The 22,203-nt window shown below is 40.2% G+C and overlaps 1 long non-coding RNA gene across 1 annotated transcript; it reads right to left on the bottom strand.

The window, feature by feature from the left end:
- Positions 1-392: 392 nt before the first annotated feature.
- On the bottom strand, positions 393-1,878 carry LOC116092003. Its single transcript, XR_004119139.1, has 2 exons — positions 1,726-1,878; positions 393-695 (listed from the first exon to the last, which is right to left on the bottom strand). It is a non-coding gene; the product is annotated as an uncharacterized LOC116092003 (long non-coding RNA).
- Between the last annotated feature and the right edge of the window lie 20,325 nt (positions 1,879-22,203).

The raw sequence follows: 22,203 nt of genomic DNA, 5'->3' as shown, positions 1-22,203 counted from the left end.
AATAGTCCTGAAGCACTAGCATTTATTTTTGTGGTTTGGCTTTGTTTAGTTTTTGAGACAAGTTCTCACAGTGTAGCCTGGCAGGCCTAGAAGTCACTATGTAGACTAGGTTGACTTTGAACTAACTGAGACCCACATGCTTCTGCATGCCAAACACTGAGATTTAAAGGCCTATGTTCCGCTATATCACTTAGTGCTAAATGTTGTCCTAATCTCCTCAAATGTTAAAACAAAGGTGAAAGAGTAAATATGACTAAAACTCTATATCATGCCTCATTTGAAAGTGAAAGTTCAGGCCGTCCATGGGAAAATGCAGTATTTTTAAGCAATGGTAGACATAATATGTTTTCCTGTTTTACAAGTACATATAAATGGGAAGAGAAAATACTCACTAGGAGGAACTAGAAATAGATGTTTAATGACCTCTGTAGTAACAAGAGGAACAATGAACTATGCACGGCTCCTGTGGCTGAACCTCATTTCTATGTCATAGCCAATAAAATATAGTATAGATCATGATCTTAACTCAAGCTATTCATTTCATTTTTTCAGGTGGAGTTTAAAGTATTTCACCATATAGTTCACAATACTGCCTTTAAATCCCTCTTCCTTTCTGGAGATGTCTGGTATTCATTCACTTGGAGTCCTTTCTTCTTTTCTTCTCTGGAAATACTCTTCTTAAACAGGACACCTACCTGGAATAAAGCAAAACATTGCCCTGTGGAGCCATGAAAGTAGATGGTCAGCAATGATTTTGAGTGAGAGTATTGGAGTCTCTCCTGGGAAACATCAAAAAAGATACATCAGCACAGTATCTTTGTCTGTTCCTTCATACAACAATAATGTAGATGGTTTGAGTAGAGCTGAAACACCTATTTTGGTGCCTGAGAGTCTGCACCAATAGTGATGGAAGAAAGTGAGGGGCTCATACCAAATGCTCTTGACCATGCAACTTCCCTAGCAATTTTTAAGACTGCCTATGCCAGGTCATCATGCACATGCATGTGTGTGTGCGTGTGTGTGTGTGTGTGTGTGTGTGTGTGTGTGTGTGTGTATGTGTGTTTTAAAAACAATGCTCTGTATTGAGTCAGTGACTGTTATTCAGATATTGTTCTGTAGCTTACAGCCAAACATAATCTCATCTGATTAAAAAATAAATCTTTTATGTGTTATATGTCTCAAGAGTTTCTGTTTCTAAAACTCCTGGAAAACCTCTCTGCTCGTATCCTCTAAAGCAATGGTTCTCAACCTTCCTAATGCTACGACCTTTTAATATAGTTACTCATGTGATGGTGACCCCCAACCATAAAATTATTCCTTTGCTACTTCATAACTGCAATTCTGCCACTGTTATGAATCATAATGTGAATATCTGATATTCAGGATCTGATACAGTATGTGACCAAAAGGAGGGGGGTCTAGACCCACAGGTTGACAACCACTGCTCTAGGAATACCATTCCAGAGGGATTTTCTTTTCTTTTCTCCACAGACAGGCTTCTTGCCCTTTTTTCCCTCCCCTCTTCCCTCTCTATCCTTGACCTCTAGCTTCTATTTCTCAGTGTCTAAATTCCAAAGCACCCCCTCCCTATGACTTTTGTGCCATAGTAGAACCTCTTTGGAAGTTAAGAAAAGTAGTTAATAACCTTTAGGAGGAAAAGGGCAGGGGAGGAAAATCCAATTGGAAAGCTCATATATTATCTTTTTTCTATGTAGCATAACTCACAGTTTTCACAAGCTTTGAATCCAGGGCAGGAGTTTAATATGACAGTGATCCTTCTTGCTTGGCAGGTCAACATTAAGGAAGAATTCTCTTGAATTTGATCCCCCTTGCCTATTCCAGAGTACTAGATAGCCAGACACTGCCTTAAAAGAGAGCCTGTTAGTTGAGACCGTTATTTCAGGGAACTGAAAGTAAGAAACGATCTCTAGCTAAGCTTCTTGGAGATATTCTGCTATGGTTTCTGGGTGGAGCATTAGCAGTAAGAAGTTCAATAGAGATGGATGTTAAGAGGAGGACCGGATGCGGAGCTGCTGAGCATTGGAGGCCGACAGTGCAGTAGCCTGGCCCTCTGGGCAAAGGTGAAGGACATCGTCTGGCTCAGAAAACTGGAAAGCTTGAGCACATGGCTGGAGGACAGCTTGGCCTCACTGGCGCCTGCAGGCTGGGTGGAGCTGGCTAGGTGGAGCTGGCTGCTGGGAGGAGTAATTGAGCTCTGATCCACTCCCAGCAGGTCAGCTGTTTCCTGTAGGCTTGTCTCTCCCAAGGTGGTTTCCTGTCCAACAGGATGTGAAGATCCAGAGACCAGCAGACACGCTATGATTCCTTCGGGCCAGTATCCCCAGCATAGATCTGAGGGATCGGTCGGCTTCCTCTATTCTCCACTGCACTCAGGGAACACTGCAGCTTACAGACTAGAGGCTTTTGCATTAAACCCAACTTTCTGAGAGCTCAAAGCTGGTTAGGGCCAACAGCAAAGAGGAGAAAATCTGAAAGCAAATTTATCTTTGATGGTGGCAATATACTTTGCCCAAGTCCTTAGCCCTCTTGTACAACCAATTGTTAAGGCACAATAAACACAAGCCAAAGCTCACTACACACCTCTTGCTCCAGACCATCAGGAGCTTCTCCAAGTCTATGCCTAAAACAAAACAAAAACCAAACCAAAACAAGTAAAAAGCAAACCAAAAAAAAAAAAAAATCTGCTAAAAGAAAAAAGTCCAATAATATTAGCATTGTTTTTACTTTATTTTCTCATTTTTAGCCTTTTATGTTAACATTTTTATTCCTCTTTCTATTTTCATATAATTTTATTTGCATGTTTTCTTTAGTTTGAATTTTTTATTTTGTTTTTTTTCTCCTTTATTCCTTTATTTTATTGTTATTACCTTTACTAATGATAGTTTTTCATAGTATTTTTCTATTATTTTTTCACTTCCTTTTCTATGATTGCTGGTGGTGAATGAGTGTCTTGATTGGTTTTTATTTTGTTTCTCTATCTGGTCTTTTATAGTGGTGTTGCCATTACAGTAGTTTGCTTTCTTCTCTGAGTGTTGTTATAGATTAGGTTTGCAAGAGAGGGCTGCTCACCAAAAAATTCAACGTAAGGTGTCTCCGGGAGACTAGACCAAACAGAAAACCAAGTACTGGCAATTGAAGAGGAGATTGAGAAATTTATAGTCAAGAAACAAAACAGAAAAATTTCAATCAAGACCTTTGGAACATAACGGGAATAAAAACCTCTTAATCAGATGTGTGGGATAGGAATGGATATGGAAGAAAAAAAAAACCGCTTGGGAACTACTCAATCAGTGAAATTATAGCAGAGAATTTGCCACATCTAAGGAAAGAAATGGATGTTCAAGTATAGAAGGAATCTAGATCCCCAAATACACATAGCTAGAAAAGAATTTCTCCATATCACATCATGCCTAAAGTATAAAGCTACAGAACAAAGAAAGAATACTGGGGCTATTTCATCAGATTAGCTGCTGAATTCCTCCAGAAGTAAATGAAAAATGCTATGTTCTTCAAACTATCCTATGGAGTAGACAGGGAATGAACATTTCCCAACTCATTCTGATAGAAAGGCCCTGAGACATTAGCACAACTGACCTCATGTTGAAATCACCATTGTGACCTTAGAACCAAGCAGGTCACTAGACCACCTTTCCTTCATTCTCTGCTTCATTTTTGTTCCCGAATTTCTTTTAGACAGGAACAATTCTGGGTCAAAAAATTTGAAGGTGGGTTGGTGACCCCATCCCTCCAACTTGGGATCCATTCCATGGGTGGGGACTAAACCTTGACATTATTACTGATGCTATGTTGTGCTTGCAGACAGGAGCCTACCATGGCTATCCTCTGAGAGGCTCTACCATCAGCTGACTGAGACAAATGCAGATACATTCAACCACTGGACTGAGGTCTGGGACCTCTATGGATGAGTTAGCAGAAGGGTTGAAGGAACTGAAGGAGATACCCTACCCTATAGGAAGACCAATAATGTCAACAAACCATACCCCTGGGAGCCTCCAGAGACTAAGCCACCAAGACGGGCTGGTCCAAGGCCCTGGCACAGATGTAGCAGAGGACTGCATAGTCCTCAGCAGGAGAAGATGAGCCTAATCCTGTAGAGACTTCATGCCCAGGGAAGAGGGATACTGGGGGTTGGGGGACACCATCTCAGAGGCAAAGGAGAGGGAGAATTAGGTGAAAAACTCTGGGAGGGGACCAGAGGCAACATTTAGGATATAGATTAGTAAAATAATTAGAAAAAAAACCAAGCAGGTAGGCCTCAATATCTACCAAACCAAGAATGAAGACCTAATCCATCAGAAACCTAGTCAATAGCTCCAGGTTCCACAATGTCCCTAAATTTATTAACCTTGCTTTTGGGCTTCTGTAGTTTTGCTTCTGGATAACTCTTCTTGATAAATGAAGTGTGTCAACTAGGGTAAGGGTTTGTGCATAAAAAAAAAAAAATCAGAATGGTAAGGTTCTGGGCTGCATGATTTGGTCAAGTTCCCCATACAGTCCCTTTAAGGGAACCTGTGTGCTCTCCAGGGGAATTACCTTGTGATACTGAGGCCAGCATCATCTTTACCAAAACCAGGTATGGATACACCACAAAAACGATAGACCAATTTCCTTCATGAACATAGGCACAAAGTCCATAAAATCCTTGTAAACTGAACTCATAAACACAGAAGGATCATAATCACTATCAAGTTACTCTCATTCTAGGGTTACAAAGGTAGTTAATGAATACAGATAGATAAATATATAGATTAAATAAATATAGCACAACAAATAGGCAGGATCATGGGGCAAATTCAACATTTATCATAGAGAATGCAGAAAGGCCTTTCACAAAATATGGCATCTCTTCATGCTAGAAGCAGAACAGAAGGAGCATCTCCACATAAAAGAGGCTATGTATGAGGAAACCACAGTCAATAGCAGACTGTATGGAGAAATGATTTTACATTTCAATACAGTCAAGGTGTCAAACTTACTCATTCTAACCCAGAACAACAACGCTTGATTTCTTAGCTTGCTAATAAAGCCAGGGAAGGAAATAATAGTGATCCAAGAAGTGAGAGACCAAGGATAATACAATCCTGTATCTAAAATACCTTAAAGACTTAAACACTTAGGTCTGATTAACTTTGTAGCAATGGAACAGGATTATGAAAATCAACAAAAAATTAATTACTTTTCAACATAACAGTAACAACCCTATTCACAATAATCTATGAATTAAATGCAGTTCCCATCAAAATTATGATATTCTTCACATTAACAGGGAAGAAATTCTAAAATTCACATGGAAGCACAGAAGATCTTTAATAGCCAAAGGAATACTAAGCCAAAAGAGTAGTGCTGTGGGTATCACAGGACTTGATTTCAGCTTTACCATAGATCCAAGGTAGCAAAACTAGCATGGCATGGTTACAAAAACAACACAGAGACCAATGAATAGAAGTCTCAGTAAAAAGTCAGGCAGATATAGACACTGAATTCTTCACAAGGGGCCAAGGCATATGTTGGAAAAAGAAAGCAGCTTCAAGAAATTGTGCCAAGATAATCATATATTCTTTAGAGACAACAGAAACTAGATACCTATTTCCTCATAGAAAAGCAACTGGATCAAGGTCTGAAGCTGCTAGAAAAAAAAAAAAACACGTTTCAGAACAGAAGTATATGCCAGAAATAATAGCAAGAATAGACAAAGAGGAATCACATGATATTGTTTGCACCTCAGAGGAAACAATTATCAAAGTTAAGGTATAGCCTATAGAATGGGAGAAAATGTTTGCTAGCCATACATCGAACAAGCTATTAATACAAATATCGATATCCATAACATGTAAAAGGTAACTTAAATACCAAAAGACAAACAATTCTCAAAAGAAATGAAAATGACCTAAACACACACAGATAAATGTTCAACATCTTTTCCCATCAAAGAAATGCAAAGCTACACAGAGGCTCCATATTACCCAATCAAAATGGCTGTTATCAAGATCAAAATACGAAAAGTATTGGCCAAAAGGGTGGGAGAAAGGAATCCTTATACACCATGGATGGGAATGTAAATTACTCCAATCCTCATAGGAACCAACACTACAGTTATCCTGATGTTATGCACAATATCCATGTTATGCAGCCAGTTCTGGTATTCATCAGTAGATGAATGGATAAAAACAACTGTTATCCATATTCAAGATGGAGTATCATTCAGTGGCAAAGAAGAATGAAGCCATATTGTTTGTAGTACAAAACCTACTGAGAATGCTTTTTTTTTTTTTTTTAGTTTCATATATTGAATAAAGAATTGAAGAGAAAAGATTGCCCAGGTTTGGGGAATAATATTTAAGAAGGAGCAACAGCAATCCGGGGAAGTCTGTTGGTTCGTTCATCTCTTACACACATATGGCACTTGAATCTGCAACTCCATTCTTTAAAATGTCAAATCACTTCTGACACTGGAGAAGTGATGTCATTATACACACACACAGGTAGAGCTGGTGAAGAGATTTGCTCAAGTTTACATAGCATGGTAAGCTCTGATAAGGGTCTTTGGTACAGGCCATAGCACAACAAGAGAAATCTGACCTTGCTACACCTTACCTTCAGGCTTGGAGATGTGACTAGCTTGGACTACTGATGTGTGAATACAAGGCCGGTCCCTGTTATTTAATTGGTTTTAAGACAGGGTTTTCTACCTTATCCCTGTCAGAAGGCATGCATGCTCCAGGATCAAGTGAGGTCATGCTTAAAGTATTCAGAATTGATCTATTGTACAATGGGCATGTAATCTGAGAAGAAATATACTTTACATTAGAGTGTTTACTCTTGTCACACAATTCTAAGGTGACTGGTTAATGGAAGTGGCATGTAATGTCAATGAATAGAATGTGTAGGAGTTACAAATCCACCCCGCTTGTTCAGTCAGCCTCTTTGCCCTGTAGCAGGGACTTTATGGGAAGTCTTCTTAGGCTTGACCATCTCTTAACTCAAACTGGCATGGGCACCTCTGCTTAGACACAGAATCTGTTGCCAGGTCACAGCAGACATAACTGTGCACTGTGTACTGCTCCTCCTTGCCTCGGCCTGCTTCATGCCTTGACAGGGAAAATACTGGGCAAATACACAGAACCTAGGAGCTCTCATTCTCACTGTCCCTTAACCTCAAACTTGTGCTTCCACAGATAGCTCAGAAGGCTAGGAGAGGATCCTGAAGGGTCTATCCCTGTTATCAATCCTGACACAACCATACAACTTTGGAAAGGCAAGGAGAGTCTTTAGGTATATTATTAGGTATATTATTGAAGCTCCACCTCAACAGGCACTAGGAAGGCTTCATAGAAAAGAGTCCTTAAAGTTCAGGTAAACAAAAGATCAGACATCATCTATGCCTTATGAGTATCCAAATAGAAGATAAGTGACCCCCATAAAAGATCCAGGCTTGTGGTGGTTTAAATAAAAATGGCTCCCAGGTCCTCGGGGCTTGGCGCTATTAGGAGGTGTGTCCTTGTTGGAGTAGGATGGAATTCTTGGAGGAAGTGTATCACTGGGGTGCTATCTTTTGAGGTTTTAGAAGCTCAAGCCAGTCGCCTTCTCTTCCTGCTGCCTCCTGATCTGGATGTAGAACTCTTAGGTCCTTCTCCAGCATTATGTCTGCCTGCATACTTCCATGCTTCCTGCCATAACGATAATGGATTAAATCCCTGAAATTGTAAGTCAGCCCCCAATTAAGTGTTTTCTTTTACAATAGTTACTGTGGTCACAGTGTCTCTTCATAGCAATAAAAGCCCTAAGATAGGGCCAAAACTTTGCGTGTACATCAACAGCAAACAAACAACAAACAAAACAAAACAAACAACCACAAACCCAAACCTGAAAAGGCTAGCTTTTTCACAGTGGTAGTCACCAGCTTAGGTGTTGGGAAAGGGAGTTGAGAGGCTCAGGCTTCCTATCCCATCTCTCTGAGGCAGAGGTGGTCTGAGAAAACCCATTTTACACTTCATTTCCACAGCACATTCATGGTATTTCTCAGAGCAGTTGCTTTCTTGCCCAAAGTATCATTCTACCAATGACAAACGTATGGGCTACTCATCCCTTCCAGATGTAAGAATCTCCTTACGTCTCATGATCCATGGCATCACCGCTGTCCTTAGGAGAGGGTGATGGGTAGTTTTCAATATCAACAAGGAAAGTGTTAACCCATGCCTGTCACAATGCTCATAAGGAAGATGCCTATCTTTGGCTTTTTATCAGCAGCATTGCTATCTTAGCAACCTCATGTAAGAATGTGAAAATAACATTCACTGTAAGCCTTTAATGAAATCTGTAAGAGTTAATTTATAAAAGAAGATATCTTTACAACAGGACAAGCCAAGTGAGGAAATGTAGGAAAAGACAAGATGATTTTAATTTTATTTTTAAAATTACAAGAAAAAGCAACCAATGTCCTTTTTTTAATTCAGAAAATGTTATTTTATTTGCATTCTGCCCATCAACTGATGAATGAGTAATAAAATATAGTACCCTTAAACAATGGAATTTTATTCAGGATGAGGAAAAATGAAATTAAGAAGTGTGCAGGAAAATGCATGGGATGGAAAATATTACAGTAAGAGGTAGTGTATAAATCCACAAGAATAAGTGGTTTTATTTTTTTTCTCAAATTTGTTTATTAGATATTTTCTTTATTTACATTTCAAATGATGTCCCCTTTTCCAGTTTCCCCTCCAAAAAAAATGAATTCCCTCCCCCTCCCCCTGCTCACCAACTCACCCTCTCCCACTTCCTGGCCCTGGCATTCCCCTACACTGGGGCATAGAGCCTTCACAGGACGAAGGGCCTCTCCTCCCATTGATGACCGACTAGACCATCCTCTGCTACATATGCAGCTGGAGCCATGCGTCCCACCATGTGTACTCTTTGCAACCAATGTCCTTATGTCATTTTCATACCTAATTGATTTAGATTGACTCTTCATCATGTTCACACTAACTCCTTTCTTTTATCTCCTTCAGTTTTCTCTTGGCATCTCCTGCGTTCTCTTCCACATAAATACAAATATCTGAAAATTAGAAGCTGAGATTCTTACATGACAAAGAATTATAGCATTTGCCTTTCAGAGCCTGGGTCACCCGCCTCTTACTGTAATATTTTTCCATCCCATGCATTTTCCTGCACACTTCTTAATTTCATTTTCCCTCATCCTGAATAAAATTCCATTGTTTAAGGGTACTATATTTTATTGCCCATTCATCAGTTGATGGGCAGATAGGATGATTCCATTTTCTTGATATTGTGACTAACCCTAGCAATAAACACAGGAATCCAAGTATCTCTGTGGTAGATTACATGGTCTTTTGAATATATGTTCACCATAGCAGGGTCACATAGGTAATACTAGTTTTAGGGGTTTTGCGGGGGGGACCTTATAGATTGATTTTCAGAGTGGCTGTAGATCGTTACATTCTCCCTGGCAGTGAATAAAAGTTCTTTCCTCCCCACATCCTCACCAGTATTTCTTGTCATTCTTTCTTGATGATGGGCATTCGACTGCAAATCTTAAAGTGGTTCAAATTAGTATTTCCCCAGAAGCCAAGATAATTAGCAAGATGTCTGTAAGCTCATCAGGTACATTCTTTCTTTCCTAGGCAGAGAATCCATGGTTTTGCTCTTCTGCCCACTTATACCTTCAAAGATAGGGAAGCCTGAGAGAAAGGGAGGAAGAATAGCTCAGAACACAGAGTTAGTGGAAAGTACAAAGAGGAGATATGAGTTGCAGTGTTCTGAACAGGCTTAACTTATCTCACATACATTATAAGAAGGTCAGTTAAGGCCTTGTTTACTTTATTTGAGTAAACCCAATATGTCTTGCAAAAAGATACATTTCTATGTTTCTTGATTCGGTAAATTTCTACAAACTCCTGTGAGCATGTGTGTAATGCACAAAACACATCAGACATCCATCTAGATAATTTCTCCCAGACTACTATTAGTGAGGTAGTTCTTCAGTTGAGTTCCCTCTTCCCAGGTTGTCTGACCAGGACATCTGCTCTTCTCTCAATTGAATTCAGTGACAACACTCTTCACAATCAACTTCAAAAATCCTCTCAGCTTGTTTCCTCCTTTCACACAGGTTTTATATGGGCAAGCTTCCCCCTTTTTTTGGGAATCCCTATTCCTCTGAAAGGACCCAGCCCTAGGCCCCATCCTTTGTGGAACCATGTAGGATGTTTTGCTCTCACTGTTTATTTAGCAGGAATCACGTGCATTTAAATGGCCACTTTTCAGCTGTAGCTGGAGGAGAGATGTGACTTCATGACCAATAGGGTTGTGATCAGAGTTGCCTCACCTGACACCCTCCCTCACACATTTCTCTCCTTTGCCATGCTGCCAAGGCTCCACTATCTGAATTCAATCAAAAATCAAAAGAAGAACTATGATTGTTGATTTTATATGCTAGCTTGACAGGGCTCTCATTTCTATGTGTGTCTGGGAAGGGATTTCTTAGGGAAACAAGCATTGGCATCAATAAGCTAAATGAAAGAGGTTACCCTCAGCAATGTCTGAAGTGTTGAGGGCTTAGATCTAACAGAAAGATAGACAAAAGAGCTTTATCTCTGTCTAATCTGGTTCCTGAGTCTCTCTTCTGTTCTTGTTGTCCAGATTCTTACATCTTCAGAAGGCAGGCTGGGACCTACGACTGCAGCTAGTTTGATTCTTGGGTCCTTACATTTGGATGAGAACTGTATTGCTGGCTTTGGGGGTGCTCCATTTTGCAGACAGCACATCATAAAGACATTTAAATTCTATGATTGTATGTACCAATCCTCTTAATAAATGTCTGTTTATATATTTAAGTAGAGACAGGTGATAGATGATAGACATACATACACATACATACATACATACATACATACATACATACATACATACATGGATGGATGGATGGATACATAGATGATAAGCAGGTAGAATAGACAGATACATACATGTGTCATCTTGTTCCACTCTTCTGAAGAACCCTGGCTAACACAGAACACCTGGTATAGCCCATATAAATTAGCTTCTCATGGAAAAACAAAGCAGAAAAGGGCATAAAGTGCACAGAGGAGTGTGAAAACATAGTAGATGCACAGCCCTGTATATGCTTTTATGAGATTTTAATGCTCTGGTCTGTTTTCCACAGTGTTTTTGTCTTTAATTCTTTAATTCTGCTTGCACTATGTCCATCCCTGCATGTGGTAAAAGGTTAGGGCAAAGTTAGTTACCTAGTATTTGTTGAATTAAGCAATTAATGAGAACATGTTATAGATATTTCAAGTGTAAATGATGTTCTTGACTATTCCTCAAGATGTATTTTTAAATTTTTTCTAGGCAGTTTCTTGATTTCTCTCTTCTGGAGTCTAATACTCCTTTCTGTTGTGAACGTCTGTGATTTTCCATTCTAAGCGCAGCAGCTATTTGTATTGTCTTTTTGTTTGTTTGAATTGTGTTAATGAGGTTTTAGTTATTTAGGCCAGTTAAGAATATATCTTTGAGCAAGTTCACTTTAGTCTGTTTTATTTTTGTGTATGCAATTTTGGGGCAATTTAATTTACTGGAGAGGGTACATTTCTAGCACATAGTTTAAAATTTCCCCTTCAAATTTTTACTGATTTTCTAAATTCCTTTACAGAATTTATATGGATCTTGTCAATCAAATTTATTCTGTATAAGAGATTAATAGAGGAACGAACATTATAAGGCTTCCAATTTCCTTGAATGATTTTTAGTATTCTGTAACACTTTTTTGTAATTAAGATTTAAATACCCAATCCCTCAAGACTTGCCATACAGAGAGCTGTCAATCAAGGAATTGGCAGTCTGTACGAACCACATGATGAAATCTTTATCTTTCCTTGCTGGTGCCTTCAAGACCAGCTTTCCCGAGCTGATCCTTCATTTCACATGTCTTAGAACTCGCTCACACTTCTTATGCTTGGAAATGTAACACACAAAGTGACAACGTAATCCACAGCTAATAAGTTAGCGGCTATAAAAATGAACATCCACGCTAACGTGCCAAGCATGGAGGATGGAGGTGTTACACTGTGCTCGTGTATCCATGTCTGCCAGGGCAGTAGTACATATGCCTTTGTGGATGCTTCTAAGTTATGCAGAAAAGCCGACAATAATTCTTGAACTTTCTTGTCAGGATCTAGTTTCATTTAGGAGTCAAGTCAGCTGCATCAAAACACTTGGCCACGATTAGCTACACTTGAGCCTTCAGAGGAAACAAGCCAGAGTAGCCCTTGGGTTGGAATCTTTGAGAAAATAGACTGTCCTGATATACTCTGCAGTTTCTTCCCTTAGGGTTTATGCACTTCTGCAAACATAATAACAAAAGAGCATGGAAGTGCTCCCTGCCTATCTCTTAACACGGAACAGTGATGGAAAATTAATAGTTACTACAATTGTTTAGAAGGAAAGGTTGATTCTTTAATGTATGCCATTCAAGTATAAGAATACTAAGAATATAACTCATAATTTTCCATTTTCGTTCAGAATATAAGGTCTTGAGTCTATTAATTATTAGCACTGAAATAATGTCATTTGGAAATTAAAGACAAAGTTTAAACAGCACTAGCGGAGCTCTTGGACATTGCAATCTTTATCACAGGAGTGGGAAGGAGGAATCTTAGGATGGGTTCTCATTCAGCAGCCTAGGCTAGCCTGGAACTCACTATGTAGCCCAGGCTGGCCTCAAACTCTTTCCTACTGTCTCAGCTTACCAAGTACTGGGATTAAGAGCATGAGCTACCATGCCTAGCTCAAAATTCAATTTTTATGCAGTGCTGCAGCATGAACCCAGTACATATCAGGCAAGTGAGCTACACCCCAAGCTTGAGATCTAATTGTGATGTTTACTTATATGACAAGGTAACTTATAGACATGCTCTGCAAATATTTTATATATATTATAGATATGCTTTACAAATATTACACACACACACACACACACACACACACACACACATTCTTTTGACATCATGTTGGTTTTGTTTTTGAAACAAAGTCTTATTATGCTGGCCACTCACAATCCTCCTGTCTCCACCTCCTCAGAGATGAAATGACAGGTATGTGCTATCACTCCTGATTTGTAACTTTACCTTAAGTAGATGTGAGCATCTTGCCATATTCAATGTGGCTTTCAAGTTGTATGAGCTTGCTGTCTTATAAAAAGGGAGAGGTATCCCTAGTGTGCAGACTAGCTAAGCCAAGTGGCAGGAGGTAAGAAAAAAGTTATCTCCTTTGTCCATTAGCATATACGTCATTATAATGCTTCTAACTTCCCTGGTGGTGTGTATCTTTTGTTTCTATGCTGATTCATGTGACGAGATTTAGGAAGATTGAATAAATTACCTAAATTGACAGCTTGTAAATTATAAACCTGGGACATTAACTCAGATCTAATTAAGAGGTATGTTATTTTTATTATTCCCCACAGTTTTGTAACACACCAAAAGTAAAACAGGCCACATAATCTTTGAAAATAGAAGCTCTACCTAAATCATAGTTGTGTGTTTCTTTGTGCTTGTCTATTTCTTCATGTCTCCATTAATTTACTAGGTATAAGTGTGTTTAGTACCTACTCTGAGTAAGGTAGTGTGTGCTGGAAATACAGTAGTGATCAAGACAGACTGGGGAGCTCTTCCCCAAGAGACTTGCAGAGTAGGATGAGTTTCAGATAAGCAAGAAGGCAGTGGGAATATAGTGTGGTTAGTGATGTAGGTATATAATGGTGCAATTACCAGGGAAACAGATGCTCGGGAGCAATATCTAAGTGAAGGCTTTAAGATGAGTAGTTAGGACTGGAGAGATGGCTCAGCAGTTAAGAGCTCTGGCTGCTCTTCCAGATGCCCTGAGTTCAATTCCCAGCAAGCACATGGTGGCTCACAACTGTCTGTAATGGAATCCAACACCCTCCTCTGATGTGTCTGAAGACAGCTACAGTGTACTCATATACATTAACTATGCATATGATGAGTAGTTAGCTCTGAGCTGGAAGCTTAAGGCACTGCTAGGGAGCTCTTTGGAAGAGGTCCTGAGTGAGCAAGGGATGAGAATAAATGATGGGGACTCAAGGAAGAGGGATGATAAAGACATGGAAGTGTCATTGCAAAGAAACATAAGTGATAGTGCAGAAGCCAGAGGATCACACCTCTCTAGTTGAAGCCCATCTCTCTGAGCAGAATTCAGAGAGATGATAGAAGTAGAGAGTGTGGTGGTGGGTGAGGGTGTGAAGGTTAGGAGCTTAGCTCAGTGGCCTAGTAATATCAATCCTAAATAGCACTGTGGACTGGGAAGTGGAAGGGTCAACTTTGGGGATTGGTCAGAAGAAGGGAAAATACACTAGATGATAGCCACCAGTAAGATTAAATTTTCCTATAGATACTACCTCTAGGTAGCCTGTCAGGACCATCCTGTTATGCATCCAGGGAAAATTATTCCATACGTCACTTCACTCTCCAATAAAGACAATGTGTCTTTTCATAACCCCTAAGGGACAGCTCATCCTTTTTAAAACCTTCAACATTTAGAAGGAAAATATCTAGTGATGAGGCAACCAAACATTCTAAGGTGTTTATTTCTGAAAAAAAAAATTATGGGTCATTGCCTGACAATGTGGCATCAATAGTGAAGCCATATTCTTTCTTGGCAAAATACAGTCATTCTACAGTATTGATTTTATTTTTCCTTTCCAAAAGAAAGGAGATTTACTCTGGGATGAGTGATCCTGTTAGGTTTCTCCTTATGTTTGTGATGCCCCATGCCACCAGATACTAATTAGTTTCTTTATTAAGACTGTCTATTAGATTCATGGTAGCTGAACGAGAGTGTTAACTGTTTTGGTTAATTCAGAGTTGTGAATAATTAATGAACCTGAGACCCAAATATAAAATGAGGAGATGACTTTTGGACAGTAGCCATAACCCCAAAATGTCTCATTGCTTCCAATTCTCATTATAACAGTTAATTACAATTATTATCAATCACATTTATTAATTTTGTATGCTATTTTATTCACATTCAGGGCTGTATAAAAATTTAACACATTTCACGTGTGTATTGTGGGGTGTGTGTGTTTGTGTGTGTGTGGTGTGCAGATGTATACGTGACATGCAGGTATACATACCCATGTATTGATGGAAGCACATGAGGATGTCAGAGGAGATTGCTGTGTGTCTTCCTCTATTATCTCTGCCTTGGTGTTTTGTTCTTTAAGACAGAATCTCTCACTGAGCCAAAACTCACTGTTTCATGTGGGCTGACTGATGGAGAAGCTCCCAGGGTCTGTAAGCACACTTGGCCATGCCCAGCTTTTGCCTGAGTGCTAGGAATTTGAACTCAGGTTCCCCTGTTTTCATGACAAACTCTTTTACCTCCCAAACTATTTCCCCTGCCCCTAAAATATTTCTTGTTGAAATAGTGCAATAAACTAAATGTTTGTGTTTTACCGAACTTTATGTCAAGCTCTTCATTCCAGTGTTATGTATTTGGAGATGGTGAGAATGAACTGAATGATGTCCACTAACCTGAGGAGAGAACCTATCATTCTCTTCCTACTGTTTGAAAACACAAAAGAGGTCACAGAGGACTCTTTGAACTTTCAGGGTATAATGACCTATAAGCTACCTAGTCTATGGCACTTTATTATGGTAGTACAAAATAAAGACCAACAAGCATTCTTCACTGACACAACAGAAAATCCCCTGAGCCTTCAAAATACAACTCACGCCTATCTCAAAGAACGTAATAAAGGTTTATGTTGTAAAGTGTTATTGGTATTAGGGCTTATAGAAAACTATAATATTTTGTATAATCATAGGCTCACATTTAGTTATTATATATAGTACAGGATAATATGATCATTTTTCATCCACCATTGGTTTGCCATAGCTGTTTAAAGCTATATTAAAACAATTTTCAAACTTAACTGTACTATGCCAGGATTATAATGTCAGATTTATATTTGACATAATGTAGAATGTGTTGCCTTATGAATAAAACTTACACATGGTAGTTGTACCATATTAACTGTTCATTTTGGTAGACCAAAGGTATGTGGGGGCAAATGAACAATTTCTTAACATTCAAATATACTCTTTACTTGTATTTTTCCCTCCTTTTTTTTTTTTAATCTTTAGTAGAGATTAGCAATGGGAACACAAATCATTAATGAGTGCCTAAAGCAAGCAGTGTCCACATATTATATATTCTGTTAAACACTTAATCAAAAGTGTTCACCAAGCCACAGCAATGAACTTTCAAAGGATGGCTGGGTATGTGAGAGACTCAGAACTGTATGCTTGGGATTGTCACTAAAACCATAAAGACTGATTTATTTTAGAGTATAAATAGTAAAACTATTTGGACAAACTTCAAAGTTTCTTTGACTAAACAGACTATTTGAAAGATTGTGGATAGTTTCAAATAAAGTTTATTTGAAACTAAATAAAATTTCAAAGAGAAATCACTAAATATAAATGACCTATTTGCTAATCAATGCCTTTCAAGATAATAAGGAGGAGAAGCTGTCTCAAGTGTGTCTATCAGCAGTAATGAATAGGGAGAAACTCAGACTCTTCATGGGAAAAAAATGAAAAATGAAGTAGAAACTTAAGGGTTCTTTGGAGAGTCAGTTGTGTTGGATGGTGTTTTACTGGGGCAAATGTGTGAAGGACTGTTTTCCTGAAGTGGACACAGGTGAAAGACTAGTCAGACTCATGCAGGAATGTTTGGCTGAAGCAGACACAGGAGAGAGGATGTTCTGCTAAAGAAAGCATATGAAAGGACACATGATGAAGGATTCTTCACTAAAAACAAGCATGTATTAGTTCACCTTACATTGCGTAGTTGAACTGCTTCTGTTAGAATTCCAAAGAGAGAAATGCCCCAAAACAATTTCTGGTAGTATGTTACGGTTTCTTGCTGCTTCTGTGGACTAGGGCTAATTGGCAGAGTGATGTCAGCTGAGAAAGACACAAGTGCTGAGTCAAGACCCCTGTAGAGCACATGTGATGTTTGGAGGGTATAAATAGGACTCAGTGAACAGTGATTGAGGCTGAGCTTAGCTGTGCAACTCTTGTTGGTCTGGCTTCAGTGAGAGAGGCACAGCCCAGAGCTTCTCCTGACATTCCTGTTGGCCTTGGTCCCTCCTGCTGACTTGTGCTGAGGCTGAGGCCTGGCTGTGTCTGCTCGGTCATGCCACCACTGCTGTTTCATGTTTGCTAACCTGACTCTACTGAAATGGACTGCTGGTATACCCTCAAAGTGTTTGCAAGTGGATCAAGCTGCCACTGCTAACCTTTGAAGTGAACTGCCAATTTCGACAGCACAGAGGGGAGTTGCTCCGAAGAACCTTTCTGAACAGGCCCACTCCACCCCCAACCTTTCTTCTCCACTACTTCTGGTGAGTGGTGCGCTACAAGTTAAGGTAAAGCGTTTAAGAACCATCATTAAAAATAGGTTTTGAAAAGGTTACAGAAAAAATTGTAGACTTGGCCTGAAGAACCTTGCCAATGTATGTGGTTCAATTTCACTGTTTTGAACATGAAAAAGCCTAAAGCAATTTAGGAACAGCTGTGCATGTGCTGCGTCTTTGTGCTTCCGAGAAGAGAACTAGCCTAGACACACTGAGAGTAGAGACCTCCAAGAGATTCAAGCTTTGTAACTATTTCCCAAATATCCCAGTATCTTTTATGAATACTATTGATATAAAACACTACACACGTTTCTTAGTTTGGATTTTTTTTTTTAATGAAGAAACACCATGACCGTGGCAACTCTTGTAAGAAAAATATGTAATTGGGGTTGGCTTACAGTTTCAGAGGTTTAGTCCATTATTGTCATGGTTGGAAACATGGTAGCATGTAGGTGAGCATGGTGCTGGAGGAAGGAGCAGAAGGAGACACACTGGGCATAACCTGAACACAGGAGACTTCAAAGCCTACCTCCACAGTGACATACTTCTTCTAACAAGGTCACATTTACTCCAACAAGGCCACTACTCCTAATAGTGCCACTCCCTATGGGCCCAAGCATTCAAATACAGGACCCTCTGGGGACCATACCTGTCCAAACCACCACATAATGTTTAGCATTACAGGTAACTTAAATTACTAGACTTCATTTGTCCATACATGCACTCTGGGATCCTGTAAACTTTGGGAAGGAGTATTAACAAAAAGAAAGTAGAAAACAGCTCCCTTTCCCTTAAGAGGAATTCATTCTTCCTGGGCAGGAAAGATGACTGTTCACGTCATAATAGAGAAAATACCTTCCTTAAGCGCTTTCCGCCCTAAGGATACCCATTATCCTTGGCTATACACACATATAGCACCTCCCTTCCCAATAGTCCAAGCGTCAGCTGCAGAACAAACTGTTGAATAAATGCTTCTCATCGTTCCCTTTGACAGGAGTCTCTCTGGAGAATGAACAGGGTCCTTTCAATCTAGTCCAAAACTTTTCTGACTTTAGAATCTATCTTGATATATTTCTTTATTCATGATGCAGCAAGACCTTAAAAATAAAATAAAATAATTAATAATAGTAATAATAATAATAATAATAATACAAATGAAGACTCCACTGTTATTCCTGAAGCCAGCCACATGACCTTTGGAAGATCTTACCTCTCTGCCTCTCCAAATCTTACTGCTTGCAGGGGGTGAGGAAGGCACAGTTAAAGCGAATCGCCAAAGTCATAAGGCAATAGAGGTCCCAGGGGCCTTGCTCTGTCCGTTACAGCAACACGATTCTCCAAGGCCAATAGCCAGATCAACCGGACTGACCACCTAAATCTGTCATATGCACATCATCACCCCAAATCTTCCTTCCAATGTCCACTTTAGAAAGAGCATAATATTTTTCAGAGGTACTGAGATTTTTAAGTGCTCATTTGTAAAAGAAAAGTACGCAGTGCATATGCCACCCCTATCCCCTCCCCCAGAAACACAGCTATCATTGGTGTTTCTCCCTCCTCCCTGCCTGGATCACATGGAAGTGAGGATTCCCTTTTATAAGTTTTTGCTTATGTTTAAATTGTCTTGTGTCCAGTAACATCATCTTTCCTCTGTATCAGCTTCTTGAGAGGTGTCTGGTCTGGCTGACCATTCCTCTCCTTTGTGAACATCTGTCTTCGATCCTCCTAAGGGAATCCTGTTTGTGTGCACAGCCCTTCAGCGATCTGCAATGCTGGTCCACCTGCCTTTTCCTTTATGAAAATCCCTGCAATTATTTTTAGCCCGAGGGTTGTAGTTTTCAGCATTTTCAACCTTTTTTTGTGTTTCTATAACCTCCCAACATCTCCATGTTGTGTGAAATTCGTGTTATCTTTTTCCAAGGAATTCAAAGAACGTGATGACGCAGCCCTCTGCCCACACATTCACAGGAGGCAAAAGGTTTCCTCCCTGTTTTTCTGAAGTATGGAATTGTTTGGCTCCAGAGAAACTGTTTTTCCAGCTGTGAAGTAGCAACTGACCAGATGTTCTTTTCTACAAACTGAAAAGTGACAAAGAGTCAGGCGTTGATGGTGTGCTCAGCAAAGGCACCGAGGAGCACAAAGGCAAAGTTTGTGAATCTTCGAACTGGTAGATCTTGAATAACAACGACACTAGGAGTAAGATAGGCTTAACATTTAACATTTTTTTTTCTTTCAGAATGTGCTATGGGCTACATGCTGAGAAGAAACAAAACAAAACCCGGTACCTCCCCTTTGGGAGGGAGGGACACAAAGAAGCCAGCATTTATTCATCTGGTACTCCTGGAAACACTTAATAAGCAGCTAGTATGTTCCAATCATTTTTTTTTTTTTGAGTCTCAGAAGCATGTCAGTAAACAGATAAAATCCTTTGGGGTTATTAAATAAAAAAAAAATGCACAGCAAATAATTGTGTGTGCTCTAGGATCAAGTCTTCTGGGTCCAAAGTCTGTCTGTAGGATGCAGGGGAGGGCAGCCACCTCTATGCAACACAATTTCCTCTTGTAGAAAGCAGGGAGACAGTGAGCTGCACGGGGCTGTTATGTAGATGAAAGGAGATAACAATGTATTAATGGCTTTCTCTCTGCTGTGACCAAAGACCTGATAATAAACAACTTAATGGGGAGGTGAATTCTGACTCATGGTTCAGGAGAGTCTTTCAGGGCAGGGAAGACATGGCAGCAGGAACAGCTTGCAGCTTTGGCAACAGATTTGGGGAGATGAGGTGGGGGGAGAGAGATTCTGGGACTTAGCTGGCTGTCTCCATTCCCCTTTGTATTCAGTCCAGTAGCCTACCCATAAGATGCAGCTCACATTCAAGGTTAAACAGCAGAAAACACCTAAAGGTATGCCAAGTGGGTACCTTTAGGTCTTTCTCAATCTATTCTAGCCAGCAGTCAAGATTGACCATCACACATACAAAGAGCTTAGGTCTAGAGCAAGATTGGAGATGCGAGGGTGGTGAGGATGTGATGTTCTAGCCTGATGCAAGGAGCCTGCACTGCCACCCGAGGCCATGGTGATGTCCGAGGGCTCCATAGAACTGGCACCACTCTTCACCTGGGCAATGTGGGAGAGTCTGCAGTGGGCTGACCAGCTCAGCTACCACCCAGGCCCACACCCAGTGCTTTAGTTGGCCCATACCAACATCTACCCTATATATGAACTGAAGATGAAGATGAAGTTTGTGAAGGGTCCAGGTCTTCAGAACCAAAGTGGTAGGATTTTCTTGATACAGGCCAACAACAGGATATCCAAGAGGAGTCCCCATGAGGATCCAGTATTGATAGTGTAGCAGAAGCCTTGAACCAGGCCAACGACTCATTGCAATGAACATTTGCAACTAAAGCTGTTTGAGCCAAAGTGTATAGTTAGCAACATATCGTGACACGCCTCAAGCATCCACCCACGGTAAGATGTTCTTTCTTTTCTTTTCTTTCCTTTTCTTCTCTTTCCTTTCCTTTCCTTTTCTCTTCTTTTCTTTTCTTTTCTTTTCTTTTCTTTTGTTTCCTTTTGTGGGAGGAGATTGCAAGAGTGGAGGGCAGATATGGAGAGACAGGGAGATGAATGGGATTGAGGTCCATGATGTAAAATTCACACACAAAAAATCAATAAAATGTTAGGAAAAATGTTTGAGGAAACCTGAACTAAATGTGATCCTGCCTCAAGAAAGAGATGGAAAGAGAGAAGGATGGAAGACAGGAAGAAGGGAGTTAGGGAGGGAAAAAGGAAGGGAGGGGAGGATGGATGGAGGGAAGGAAGGAGGGAGGGAGGGAGTGAAAGATTCATAGGGAGAGAAAAACAGAAACATAGAGAGACAGAGAAAGAGTGAGAAGAGGCAGAGAAGATCATAGCCCAGCAGAGGTTGGGGAGGAGCAAACAATGGCTCAAGGGATTTGAAAACTCTTTTTCCTGCTGGGAGGATGCTAGTTTAAAGCAAGACACTGACAGAGGCAGCCTTGTAGGACACTCTCCAGTCCGAAGGGGTTGAACAATGATCCTGGCTGGCAGAGGGGAAGATCTGAGCCAAGGTGAATGTTTGGAGAAGCAGCAGAGATCTATGTGTGGGGAAGGAGAGCTGCTGAGTTCCTGGACTGGGCAGTGTCTTCATCAAGGGGGTGGGGGCATATTCTAGGAAAGGATCACATCTGATAAGTGGAACATTGCACTGGTCATGATTACATTGCACTTGATAGTCCTCTGTGTCACCTAGGTAGGGACCTTTGGAGCTTAGGATCCACAAGAGATACCAAGAAGAGAGCTATGTGGAGGAACCATGGGTGCCTGGGGGCATGTGATACCCTAAGAACAAAGATGACTCAGGCATCATTATACCTCCACAACGCTGAGAATTAGGCTGTAAAATGTGAGAGCCAAGGGCAGATAATTGCTGAGTGACAGAGCCAAGCTTGTCTGACTGTACAGTTTCACGTTCTTTGCTTCAGTGCCTTCCCGGTGGCGTGATGATCCATTGGAAGAGGTACTTGTTTCTATATGTTGACAACATAGGTTGTTTACTCCAGCGTAGCACTGGTGGCCTTTCTCAAAACACAAACATTAATAAAGCATGACTATCATCCTGAAAGCAGATAAGATGGACAGAAAGTCCACAGACTATTTCCATAAAATACACTCAGTGTAGGGAAGGA

Source organism: Mastomys coucha, unplaced genomic scaffold, assembly GCF_008632895.1.
Source record: "Mastomys coucha isolate ucsf_1 unplaced genomic scaffold, UCSF_Mcou_1 pScaffold15, whole genome shotgun sequence".
NCBI classification, from domain to species: Eukaryota; Metazoa; Chordata; class Mammalia; order Rodentia; family Muridae; genus Mastomys; species Mastomys coucha.
Note: the sequence above shows the minus strand (reverse complement) of the source record. Positions and strands in the feature narration are given on the sequence as shown.